Genomic DNA, 13361 nt, shown 5'->3' on the forward strand with positions numbered 1-13361 from the left:
AAAAGAAAATGATATGCTTGAAAGCATGGGAACCTCCATTTTTAGGAGAATCTGTGGCAAAATTTTCATGAGGTATTAACACTTAGAAAAATATTTTAAACAAATATTTACAAAGTGTATTTTAACCTTGAGTTTTCCATATAAACTTTTCCATAACTTTTGTTACAAAAATATAAGTGTTGGAGGTTGGTTTTTATAAACAAAAGTGGCTAAATATATATTTAGAATATATATATACAATGAAGACACACATGTGTGATTATTTGTATACTTTGTGTATTAGTTATATTATTTTAGGACTTGAAATAATGTAACACATCAAAACACCAAGAATTATAATTCAAAATATTACCAAAATTTCAAGGAATAAATATACAAGTTACACACAAAATATTGGCGAAAGCGAACAAGAAATGTAACTTATAAAATATTCCGGAAAATATGCAAACAAATATTTTGGTAAATAATATTTTGGATACAAAGGAGTGAAAATGTGATTTTCACAATTACTTCAAGAGTATATCATATCTTGACAATGTTAAAATATAGTATTTTTTTGACAAATATAAAAATATATATTCTCCTTGGAAATATTCGAAGATATATTATTTTTGGGAAAAATAAATATTTTCTTGAGTAAACTTGAAATACATTTTTTTTGGATAAAAAAATAAGTTTATAAATGTTTTCTAAGTTAGACTTGAAAATATATTATTTTGGAACTACAAATATTTTTGCCAAAAGAAAAATTATAAATAATTTTTCTAAATGATAATCCTAAAAATATATATATTTTAGAAATATATACTGGATATTTATTAAAGATAATATTCCGGAATGATTAATGAGAAATTAAGTATGAGGATACTTAATAAATACAATAAGGATACGTATTCTCGTACGTATAAATAACGCACCGGAATAAGACCCCAAAATATGGCAAAAATACACATGTATAAGATACCCCCATCATTGGGAAGGAAATACAAGTATAAATACTTGAGAAGTATTGTTACAAAAATATTGTTTAACAATTATTCCAAAATTTATAAATATAATTTAAGTTAAAATATTAATTATTTTGACAATAATTATATAACTTGGAATAATACCAGAAGCGTAAAAGAAACGTAACTCAGAAACGCTAATTCTAAGCCAAGGCATAACCCGTTCGTCTAATAGACATTAGTACGTTGTAGGTAGTCGTGTTCACCGGAGAAGTACGAGTTACGATTGTTGAAGACGCAAGACCCCTTTTTCTTTAACTGTTTTCAGTTTTATAACTTCGGGGGTGAAGTACATGTTACAATTGTTTACAAACGTTATTATTGGGTATGGTTAGCTAAGGAAGGGTACACTTAGATCATGTGAGTGGTGGGCATAACGCTTAAGGCCATCAATCCTCGTAGTAGGACCGAGGGACATGAGTGATAGATCTATTTGGGTGTAGCGAGCCCCGCCCATGTTGGACCAGGGTTTGGCCCATGGGTAGACTATGTCTTACAGCCGGAAGCCTGGCGCAAAATCTGCTAGGTTTGAGCTCCCTGCATCACGTCACACATATCAATGGCCTTGCAACCCATTGGTGATCTGTTTTTCCTTATTGCTTTCATACCGGGATTTATAAACTTACATACATACTTACAGTGATTTCAAAGGTTTATACATACACACAAATAAACACACGAACGCGCTCAACTTTTGTTGATGTTTTCAAAATACATGTATTTCAGGGAATTAGTAAGTGGATCTGGCGGGCATTGGAAGTTTCATGCTACGTTGTGAATAAAGATGTCATCCATGGTTTTGAGGTTTGGGTTGGGTGTCTTATTCCTGGACGAGACACGTCTTCCAAATCTTGGTCTTATTTAATATCTTTTGATGAGTCCTTAGTGAACTCCTAAACAATTCGTATGGGTTGTAAACTTGAATTTGAAGTTTATGTTTAAACAATGATGTTGTGATGCTTTCAAGCTTATTTAATGGATGACAAATCTATGGTTTTATCATATAGTTGTTATTATGATTGAATGCAATGATATTAAGAAAGTCACACCAATCACGCTTCCGCAAGAGTCAGGGTGTGACATGCGCGACCTGAATGATCTGCGCGACTTTTTGGGTGTTGGTGCATACATCTGTCGACTTCGTCTTGTATCGAGTCTTGTACTAGATTGTTAGATCAGGGCTCGTTGTACGAGAAAATAGGGTTTAGAAGTGTTTGGAGGTGATTTCGCTTGAAGGAAGTAATTTCGCTTGAAATGGCATTTGTCACTTTCAAGCGGAATCAACAAACTTCTTATTCCGCTTGAAGTGTACAATGTCATGTTCAAGCGGAATCTCATGGCTATAAATAGTATTCCAAGCGAAATCATATGTAACACTTTGTGATTTGGATACCGAGGTGCTGCCGGTTTATCCTGTGATTGTAATCAGTGTTATATCAATCAGAAAGTGGTTTAAAGTGATTTGCAAGCTGTTTCGAAGTCTATTTCTCTGTTTCCGCCTTTGAAATAGATTAAAACTCCTCTGAACGACTCGTGCGGGTCTGAAAACGATCCTACAAGTGGTATCAGAGCTTAGGAGGAAGAGTTCTTACTGTTTAGCCCGTTTTCGCTGGAAAATTCTGATTTCTACACCTTCTTTTCAAAATTGAACAAGTTTTCACGGTTAAAATCGTACAAATTTCTCACATAACATGCGCAACAGTGTTTTAACTAATCCTGGAAAGATTTGGATCTAAAATTAATCTAAAACAGGTAAAATAAGTTAATTCCGCTTGAAATTCAGATCGAACTTGTGACGTCAGCAGCACTTCAAGCGAAATCAGCACTTGATTCCGCTTGAAATCTTTATTTCGCTTGAAATATCATCTGATTCCGCTTGAAAACGTAATCTCACTTGAAATTACACTTGATTCCGCTTCAAGTTGTTATTTCACTTGAGTGATCTCGGTTGAAAAGTAATTTCGCTTGAAACATTTCAAGCGAAATCAGTTATTTCGCTTCAGAGTGTAATTTCGCTTGAAAAAGTGTTATTTCGCTTGAAGTGGGTTTGAGTTTTGAAAATTAATCTCGTTTGAAACTGATCATTTGTGTGAAATTTGCCGAGATTGTTTTGGAAATATGGAAAAAATTTTTGATGAAAAAGAAAATGATTATCTTGAAAGTTTAAATAGTTGGTATATGAGAAATTTGGATAGTGATTATAGAAATGTAAATGTGGATATTTGGGTTAAAAGTTTTGAACATTTTATGTGTCAAAAAGATGAAACGTTGGATGAGTTGGAAAGACGATTTAAAATTTTAATAGACAATTTGAGGAAAATGATATTAGAATATCAAATGATGAACAGATATCGAAATTGGCAGATGCATTACCTGCTAAATGGGATGAATTCTTGTTTGAACTAAAAAAGAAGGATTTTTGTTAGGATCGGAGGCTCTCATGATTGTGTTTGTTTGTATGATCTTGACAGATCAATGAATATGTAACAATGTAAAGTGCAGTGGAAATGGATACAAACTGTATAAACACAATCAAGGAAGAAAATAGTTTGATAAACAAGTGCTTTTCATTGAGTCGAATGATTGAAAATACAAAGCAAATGATTACAGCATGTTTACAGAAACTAAGCTCCCCCTCAGCCAGATACCCCAAGGTTGGTTGCACAAGATGAAAGGATTGGACTGGAGAAGAAGAATCTACTCAGTCAATCAAATGTAACAGTACAGGGTACTGTTACATTTATAGGCAGTCCAAACCACTGAAGCATCTTGGCTGACGTCACGATGATAGTGACATCTAACGACCTAACAACCAATAAACATTGTTCTATACAAACTACTGATATGCAACATCTGATAATCAATATAATACAAACTTGAGATAACTACTGCTTCACGTTCCACTGTTGTAGCCTGAGCACTGATGTTGAACTTCAGTGCTTTCTTCAAAGGTGATCAGTCTTTGAGTGGGCAGTGCTTGAGTCTTCAGCAGTACTTAGAAAACAGCAGTAGATAGAGCAACAGTGTTTGTCTTCAGCAGTCTTTTAGAGTATCATCAGTGTTTAGTTCATCAGTTGTTGTAGTGAGCAGCACTTAAGATTCATCAGCTGTCAGAATACCACTGTCAAGGGGAAAGCAAAGAGTAAACTGCTGCTTATTGATAGTCCATTGATGTGATCCGGTTTTGGCTTTACATTATCTGTTCCTCTGTTAGGGTTCAATCCCAACAATCTCCCCCTGGAACAGATAATGCCAAAACCCTTCATTATTCAGGACCTTTATTACTCATCAAGAGTGCCTTAGCTTGATCCTTGAATTCAGCTTCAAATTTCTTGGCACTCTGGTCATCTTCATCCCTACACAGTGAAGTTCAAGGAGATCCTGCAAATCTTCAACACTTAGGCCAAGTGCTTCTTTCCTTGATATGTACTTCACTTCGCCATTGGCTTTGACCAGGGTCAATACGTGGGTCTTTTGATCAGACATCCACTTTAGTATTTTTAAGCCAAGTGGGTTTCTTGGGAGAGACTTATTTTCAGATGAGTTAAGGGAAGATGGCCTTGAAAACACATGCAGACTTTCAGACATTCTTTTGAAAGCTTCTTCAATGACTTTGTCTGCTGCAGCTATGTCTTCTGCAGTTTCTTGTTCAATAAGTTCTTGTCTTTCAATTTCTGTCTTGTCTTTTGCAGTGTTTAGAGATGCAGGTTTGTTCAGTACCTTCATAAAAAGGTTTTGAAGCTTTGATGAGCTGTCTTCTTTCAGACCCATTTTTAAGATGGTGTCCTTGAGATACTCTGCTTCCTTTTCTTTGACCTCTTCTTCAGTCAGCTGTTTACCTTCATCTTGATTTGACCCAAGAGTAGGATTGTCTGCTGATTTTATCATTGTTTTGAGGTTTTCAATTTTCTGTTCAAGCTTCTGTCGGAAAGAAGAAGAAAAATAGTATAGGGGCTAGTGTGTAATATGGTGTTCTATATAAACACCATCTTTGTGTAACCCTATTCTTGTACAAACATTTTATCAATACAATTCTCAATACAATTCAAACCCTAAATCATTCTCTATACCAAACAACATGGTATCAGAGCAGTGTTTCTGATTCTCAAACACTCTGCTCATCATCTACAACCAAACCCGACAACAAAATCAAACTCGAAAAATACCGGAAATCAGTTCCGGCGAATCGATCACAATTCCGGCGAATCAGTTCCTCTTCTTCGCTTCAAACCCCCCCAAAAAAAAGAAAGAAAAACCCTACCGTCACCGTTGCCGCCGCCGCTAGTCTCCTGTAAAAAGGGTTTCCGTCGGATCCAACGGGCAGCAACGACTAAACCACCAACCCTACCGTTGGTCTCTGCCGTCGGTTGTTTGTTTCCCGTTTATTAATCGTTCCGTCGTTTCTTATCTTTCTCGTTTAAAAGGGACGGTGCTACTGGTCTTTGATAAATAATATATGGAAAATTGTTTGGAGAGGTGATATTCGTTGGAAAAAAGTGTTTCCACCAACCGACATTGATTGGTTGTTAGTACCTTTACAAAACAAAAACCCCACCAACATTTTTAATAAATACGCTAGGTATTTGATAATTACCTTTCTTGGCTTTTTGGCTAAGATCAAGTGTAGTATCCTTTTTTCAACAATTACGCTGCATAAATCTGCTTAACCCAAATCTTGAACGCGAGTTCAAGTTACCGGTGTATTTAATAAATACGCCGGTAAGATAACTTCACTCCTAGCGACGGTATTCCAAACGAAAATCTTGAACGCGAGTTCAAGTATCCAGCGTATTTTGATAAATTCGCTGGGTCAGTTGCTTGCTTAATAGCAGTACCTAGACAACGTATCTCTTACTTTCGGCGTAGTTAATTGTTTATCAAGTACGCTCGGTTGGTAAGTGTCTGGTATTGTTATTGTAAACAAAGTTCAAAAAATAAAAAAAAAGGTCAAAAAATCAAAAGAGGAAAAAATGAAATCAATCATGGAAAAAACAGTTCTTGGATATTCGAGATTCTGGTGCCACTGACACCATGACGTTTGAACCGTTAGACATACGGTCAATGTCCAATCCTCAAAAAACTCAAATCCACCCCGCAAACAACGGAACAATGCAAGTGAAAGGAGGAGGAACAATTGAAATTTCACCAACTATGAAATTATCAAATTGTCTTTATGTTCCATCATTATCGCACAAACTGCTCTCAATTAGCCATATTACCAAAGAGCTAAATTGCACGGTACTAATGCATCCTACTTTCTGCCTTCTACAGGATATCAGGACGGGTGTGATTATTGGACGTGGTACTGAGCGCCAAGGATTGTACTACGTGGATGAAGTGGCTCAACAGGGTACTGTGATGTTGGCACATGGAACCGAAAATCGGGAAGCCTGGCTATGGCATAGATGTTTGGGACACCCATCTATTGGTTATTCGCACCTTTTGTTTCCAAAACTCTTTCCTTCAAATGGGAAAATAGATTGTGAAATCTGTTTTCGTGCTAAAAGCCATCGACAACTATTCAAACCTAGCAATACGAAAGTTGCTTCACCCTTTTCACTAATTCATTCTGATGTGTGGGGTCCTGCTCCTGTGATGGGGGGGGGGGCAGGGTCTTCGGTATTTTCTACTATTCGTGGATGATTGCACTCGCATGACATGGGTATATTTTTTAAAAACCAAAGCCGAAGTTTACGAGAAATTCATCACGTTTTATGCTATGATTCACACTCAATTCCAAACCCAAATCCAAATCCTTCGATCCGACAATGGGGGGGAATTTGTCAATAGATCCATGAAACAATTCTTTAAAACCAAAGGATTAATTCATCAAACCTCTTGTTCTCATACCCCCGAACAAAATGGTGTTTCCGAACGGAAAAACCGTATTATTCTTGAAATGACTCGAGCCCTTTTAATTGAATCTCAGGTACCTAAATCTTTCTGGCCGGAGGCAGTTGCAACCTCTGTGTATCTCCTAAATCGGCTTCCCACAAAAGCTCTTAAATTTAAGACTCCCTTAGATTGTCTGTCTAAGTCTGTCAGTATTCCCCATCCTCTTACACTTGAACCTCGAATCTTTGGGTGTACAGCATTTGTCCACATACCCAAAACCAACCGAAACAAGCTCGGCCCATGTGCTGAGAAATGTGTATTTGTCGGCTATGGGATCGATCAAATAGGTTACCGGTGTTATAATCCAAAAACTCATCAAATGTTCACCACAATGAATGTTGACTTTCTTGAAACAAAATACTTTTATGACACCCAACTCAGTGGTCAGGGGGAGAATGAAAGTATAGACACTCTGAGTTGGCTAACCCAACTTCCCCCATCTGAAGAAGTAACAATAGAAAATCATCACAGTACTGCGAGTCCTTACAACACAGCCACACAATCTGCGGAGCACAGTACCACTGAAGAAAATCCATCCAACGTGATACCTGAGGTAAGAAATACTGAGGATCCTGCAGTTTATAATCATGAGACAACAGGGGAACACCTAGAACCAACAACAACGGAACCTACTCCACATGTTGAACAAGATGTGGAACAGGTTGAACCAGATTTGGAAGAGGTTAAACTAGTCGTTGAAAATGTGGAACCACTTGCAGCAGAGACAACCGGAAGATACCCTCTCCCTCCTAGAACTAATAGAGGGGTCCCTCCAAAACGGTACTCGCCAGAGAGGGAAACCAGAAATTCAAGGTATCCTGTGGCTAATATGATTAATGGGAACTTATCGAACAGTGCGAAAGCTTTTGTCACCTCACTTTACTCCGAACAAATACCTGGTTCTGTAAAGGAAGCGCAAAGTAAGAAGAACTGGAAAGAAGCAATGGAAACGGAGATGCACGCTCTTATGAAAAACAATACGTGGGAGAAGTGCATTCTCCCAAAAGGAAAGAAAACAGTTGGATGCCGGTGGGTGTATTCAATTAAATATAAACCAGATGGTTCCATTGGAAGATACAAAGCTCGACTTGTAGCCAAAGGGTACACTCAGACGTATGGGATCGATTACTCTGAGACTTTTTCTCCGGTTGCAAAAATGGATACCATCAGAGTCCTCTTCTCCGTGGCAGCCAATAAGGAGTGGCCTCTCCATCAGTTTGATGTTACAAATGCATTTCTCAATGGAGACCTAGCAGAAGAAGTCTACATGGAAGCACCTCCAGGTTTTTCAGGGGGTTTTAAAGATGGGGAAGTTTGTCGGTTGAAAAAAATCTCTATACGGGCTAAAACAGTCTCCTCGGGCATGGTTTGGTGTTGGTGCAGTCATCTGTCGACTAAGTCTAATGTCGAGTCTCGATCTCGTTGCGGATCCGATCGGGCATGACATCACTGGTGACATCACCTAGGTGACATCACAAGTGATGTCATCATTCAAATATGATAATATTGGCCGTTTAATGTCAATATCAAGTAAAGACAAAAGAATGTTGGCCCAATTATGTGTTGCCTCTTTATTGTCCAATGAGGTTCATCCTAATGAGGGTCCAATGAGATCAATTCAAAAGTTCAATCATATAGAGGTTAGATGATGGTGGTTCGCTAATAAAGTCAACTTTGTGGAACCGCTTTTTTGGATAATGTTGGATTCACTTTTTCGTCAATAGGTGGAACCGCCTTTACGGCATGATAGTTGGAACCGCTTTTATGTCACTGTCATTACGAGCGGTTCCTAACTACTATATATAGGTTGCTTTGTCAATTCATTTGTAACGTTGTTCGAAACTGATACCGAGGTGCTGCCGGTATTTCCTCTTACTGTAATTGCTGTTATATCAATATAAAAGAGGATTAAAGTGTAATACAAGCTGTGTATACGTCCGTTTCTTTGTTTCCGCCGCTGAAACGGATTTGAGCTCTTCCGAACGACTCGTTTAGGTCGGAATCCGATCCTACAATTGGTATCAGAGCCAAGGAGGAGGAGATCTCGCATATTCAGCTCGTTTCTCATCATTTTTCTGCTTCTACACTTTTCTTTTTCGAAAAACGCAACTTTTTACGGTCAAAATCGCTCCAAATTCTCACAATATGTGCGGAATCATGATTTAACAAAACCTGGAAATTTTCAGACCTTAATTCGGCTTAAATTTGATTAAAATTGAATTTTTGCTTAAAAGCGGTTCGTGTTTGCTGACATCACTTCTGGAACCGCTCGAAAATACTGTCTGGAACCGCTCGAAAATACATGTTAGGATCGCTCTTTTGGTAAAATATCCAGGATCGCTCCAAATTTTCTCTTAGGATCGCTCAAAATTGTACTGCATGGCTCGCTCATAAAGTCAATCATTGAACCGCCTTTGTGAAAACATATGAACCGCTGATAAGACTTCTTATGAATCGCTCATAAAGTCATCACAGTGAATCGCTTATATGTCAGATGACAGGACGGCTCAAAGTGATTGGGGACCGTTTATTGATCATTTACGTGGACCGTTTATGTGACAAGTGTGGATCGCTCAAACAGTTCAATTTTGGTCCGCCTATATGACCTGCTTTTGAGACATTGTCTGGATCGCCTTTATTGCACCGTCCAAAATTGCACATGATAGCAAATAGTCCACCGCCTTTTTGTCTTTAGTGAAGGCACAAATCCAAACACTTTCACCGTCCCATATTGCATGATTCACCGCCCCATTTATTTTCTTTTGCCTAATCAAAGCTATTCACCGCCCAATCCACTTATTCTTGTCACCCATTTCCTATAATTGTTCCACCGCCCATTACCTAAGCTTGACCCAATAAGAGCTTTTGATAACCGCCCAAAAATTGATAAAAGCCCATCATTGATTGTTGTCGGCCACTCAGTGTCAAGTATTAAAAAAAAGTATTATTTGTTGATTGCTGTTAGGTCACCGCCCACAAAGACATCGGCCCTATAAACTCTTGTTATCACCGTTCCACTTGTTACATGTATTAATTGTGCCGTCCACATTCATATAATTGTTTAGTGAATGGATTAGAAGTTGGTCAAATCATTTGGTTTGAATGTGAATGGATTTTTAATTGGCAAAATTGTAAGTGTGAAGTTTTTTTTTAATCAGTAACTAGTTAGTTGGTCAAATCAATTTTTGTATCATATATTGCTTGACAGTTTTGATAATTCTTTTGAGACAGTTTGTTTGAAAGTGTTACTTATTTGTATAAGGTGTTTTGGAAATCCAAGTTGTGTTGTGAATCAGGTGTGTTCTGTCGGCTTAAAAACGTGTTCCAATTCGTCAAGTGTGTTTTGGTAGCGTGAAATCGTGTGGAAGGTCACATTTGCTTGAACGTCAATTCTAGTTCGTACGGTTTGGAGTTCAAAAGTCTCAAAAGGCTCAGTTCATTTGAAAGTTTGTCAGTTTGTACGAAAAAGTGTCAAGTCATCTGTATTTGATCCGAGTTATCGCTGTTCGCTCTGTGTGTCAACTCTCAATCCGTACAGAATTGATTATCAGTTCGAGTACCAGTTCGTTGTTGTTAATTGATAAGTTTTAAACTGATCGTGTGTTGTTTGTTTGTGTTACATCAGGTATTGCCCGAAGTATTATTTGATTCTTGAAGCATGGATTCGGAGTTTTACAACGCGTTCGCTACAACTCCTGCTAGTCCGACCGACATTGCTAAGAACATGACAATGGAGAATGAAACCAGAACGATGCAAAAACCCCCGAAATTGATGGGGATTGAAGATTATCACGGATGGAAGAAACGTTTCGAGAATTGGGTGCAGGCGAATCATCTAAAAGCCTGGGAAAGCATCGAAACTGAATATGAGAGGCCAAAGAATTCAGTGGGTCTTGATAAAATCATTTCAGAGCTTACTGATCAAGAGAAAGAGAGTTATAAAGGAGAGAAAATGATGATCAACTTGTTACAGCAAGCAGTAAAGGAAGATATATTTGTGTTGCTTCAACATGATGACAGTGCGTATTCTATCTGGGAAGCTCTTAAGAAGAAGTTTGAGGGTAGTACTGAGATGTTACAGAGTAAAGCAGCTTTACTAAAGAAAGAGTTTGAATTGTTTACTTGCATGCCTGGTGAAACAACAAAGACTCTTATTGAAAGATACTGTCATCTCGTACGCACTATGACATTATTAAAGATTACAAAAACTCCAGCTGAATGGGTTGAAAAGCTTGCTGATGCGTTACCGCAAAAGGAATGGGGCACATATCTGATGATATTGAAGAATTCCGGACAGTTTAGCAGGCTATCGATTGCACAGTTTATAGAGAAGTTGGAGGCACAGGATCTAGAGCAGCAGAAAATAGCCAGAATGAACAGTTCTACTCATCAGCAGGATATCAAATTGTACTATAAAGGAAATGTTCAAACTGCTGAAGCCAGTCCAAAGATACAAACCGCTTTTAGTGCTGGAAATCAATCTGAACCAAGCAGTCAAGGATCTGTAAACACTAGTGGGTTTTCAACGGTGAATCCTCCAAGTGCTCAAAATACATCAGTCGGAAATGGGCATCTGTTACAATGCAATGTGGCTCTACATCTTCAAAACGGACAGAATTATTCTGAAGAAGTTGTAAAGAGTCATATGGGATTGCTGGTCACTGCATTGGAAGCTTATGAAGGGTTGATTGCCGGAAGAATTGGCAATCCAATGCTGACAAAAGAAGACTATGACCAGATTGATGCAGAGGAGCTAGAATTGATGGACATCAAGTGGGCCTTGGCGAGTGTTTTGAGGAGAGCTGAAAAGTTTAGATTGGTTACAGGGAGAAATGATTTCTTGGATGCAAACCTTTCTAACTTAGGATTTGATAAATCTAAAGTTGTTTGCTTTCGTTGCAGGGAGAAAGGCCACTTTAAAAGAGAGTGCAAGAATCAGCAGCCAAGAGGAGAAAAGGAATCGTCTGGGAAAGATGATTATTATAGGAAGACCATTTATCAGCAAATCACTCATCAACCGCATCAACAAAGAGAACCTCAAACGGCACATGGAAGAATGATCGAGGATGCAAACAAGAAAGCTTATTTTGGTATTGCTGATCAAGATGATGAGAAAATGGCTGAAGGATTTAGCTGGGACAAATATATCCCAGCTGATTCAAATGTTAAAGCGTTCATTGCACACATTATTCAAAAGCCAGAAATGCTGAAGGAATGGATGGAAGTGTTATCTGATGAAGAGAAGAGTGAAGATGAAAGATCTGTATCTTCTGAAAATAGTTCATCAGAAACAAGGAGTGATAGTGATGAAGAGATTGAACAGATTAATATTGGCAAAGCTCACTTATCTTCTGATAGTTTTGAATTTTATTTTGCAGAAAAACTGAAGAGACTGAAAGAGAAGAAAGCTGCAAAGGAGATAAAAGAAGTCAAAGTGATTGAGAAGATTGTGGAGGTTGAAAAAAGAGTTGAAGTCGAGAAGATCGTTGAAGTCACAAAACCCTGTCTTAAATGTTTAGAGTCGTGTAAACAATGTATAGAGAAAGACGAGAGGTTTAGCGAGCTAGAAAAGCTGAAAGAACAGTTGTTGTTTGATGTAAAAAACTTGAAAAAGTCGTATGATGTTCTGAATAGGCATGTGAATGGTCTGGAGAAGACTAACTTTGAAAGAGAGAAAGCTTTGAAGATGCTAAATGCAACAATGATGACAAAGCAAAAAGAGATCAACATGTACATAGAAGAATGTGCAAAGTTGAAGAAAGAGTTGGAGAATGAAGCAGCAGAGAATGAAAGAATCAGAAGATTGCTGCAAAGTTACAAAGGTTGTGACTACGTAATGGATAGAATTTATCCAACAGTTGAAGGTTTTGAGGCGTTTAAAGATGAACAACCAAAGAAAAAGAAAGATATTGGTACAAGCTCAGAAGAGGAGAAGAAGTGCTCATTCTGGAAACAATCTAACCAAGAGTTTCTAACCGAGAAGAGAAAGAATGGAGCTTACGTGAAGAAAGAAACCAGAACCTGTTTCCGATGCAATGAAGCCGGTCACATTGCATGGAACTGTCCAAAAGCGACGAATACAAAACAGGGAGTTTCAGGAAAATTGAAACAAGTTGTAGTTGATAAAACTGAACCACCAACTGAACAATTTAAAATTTTCAAAAATTCAACATTTGAAGTTGGTGAATGTTCGAAGAGATTTTACAGGCGAAGTGTGAAACTTGACAACCAAAAATGGGTTGTTAAGAAATCTGAGGTAAAATCTGGCGATGAATCTGATTCCACAAAATCAGAGGAACCACAGTTTGATGAGAGTGATCAAAACTCAGTTCCTTCAATGGATGACGAGAACTTTCCACCATTGAGGACTGAAAATTTTAAGAGAAAAGTTGGAAAGACTGAAATCTCAAATCAGGATTTTTCTGAAAAAGATAATTTTGATGTTGAGAAGGCTTTTAA

At 37.8% G+C, this 13361-nt stretch overlaps 1 pseudogene; it reads left to right on the top strand.

Annotated features, from left to right (window-relative positions):
- The first annotated feature begins 5597 nt into the window (after nucleotides 1–5597).
- Nucleotides 5598–5741, top strand: LOC118486827 (annotated as a pseudogene).
- Nucleotides 5742–13361: the final 7620 nt, after the last annotated feature.

The sequence above is a fragment of the Helianthus annuus genome, chromosome 14 (genome assembly GCF_002127325.2).
Source record: "Helianthus annuus cultivar XRQ/B chromosome 14, HanXRQr2.0-SUNRISE, whole genome shotgun sequence".
NCBI classification, from domain to species: Eukaryota; Viridiplantae; Streptophyta; class Magnoliopsida; order Asterales; family Asteraceae; genus Helianthus; species Helianthus annuus.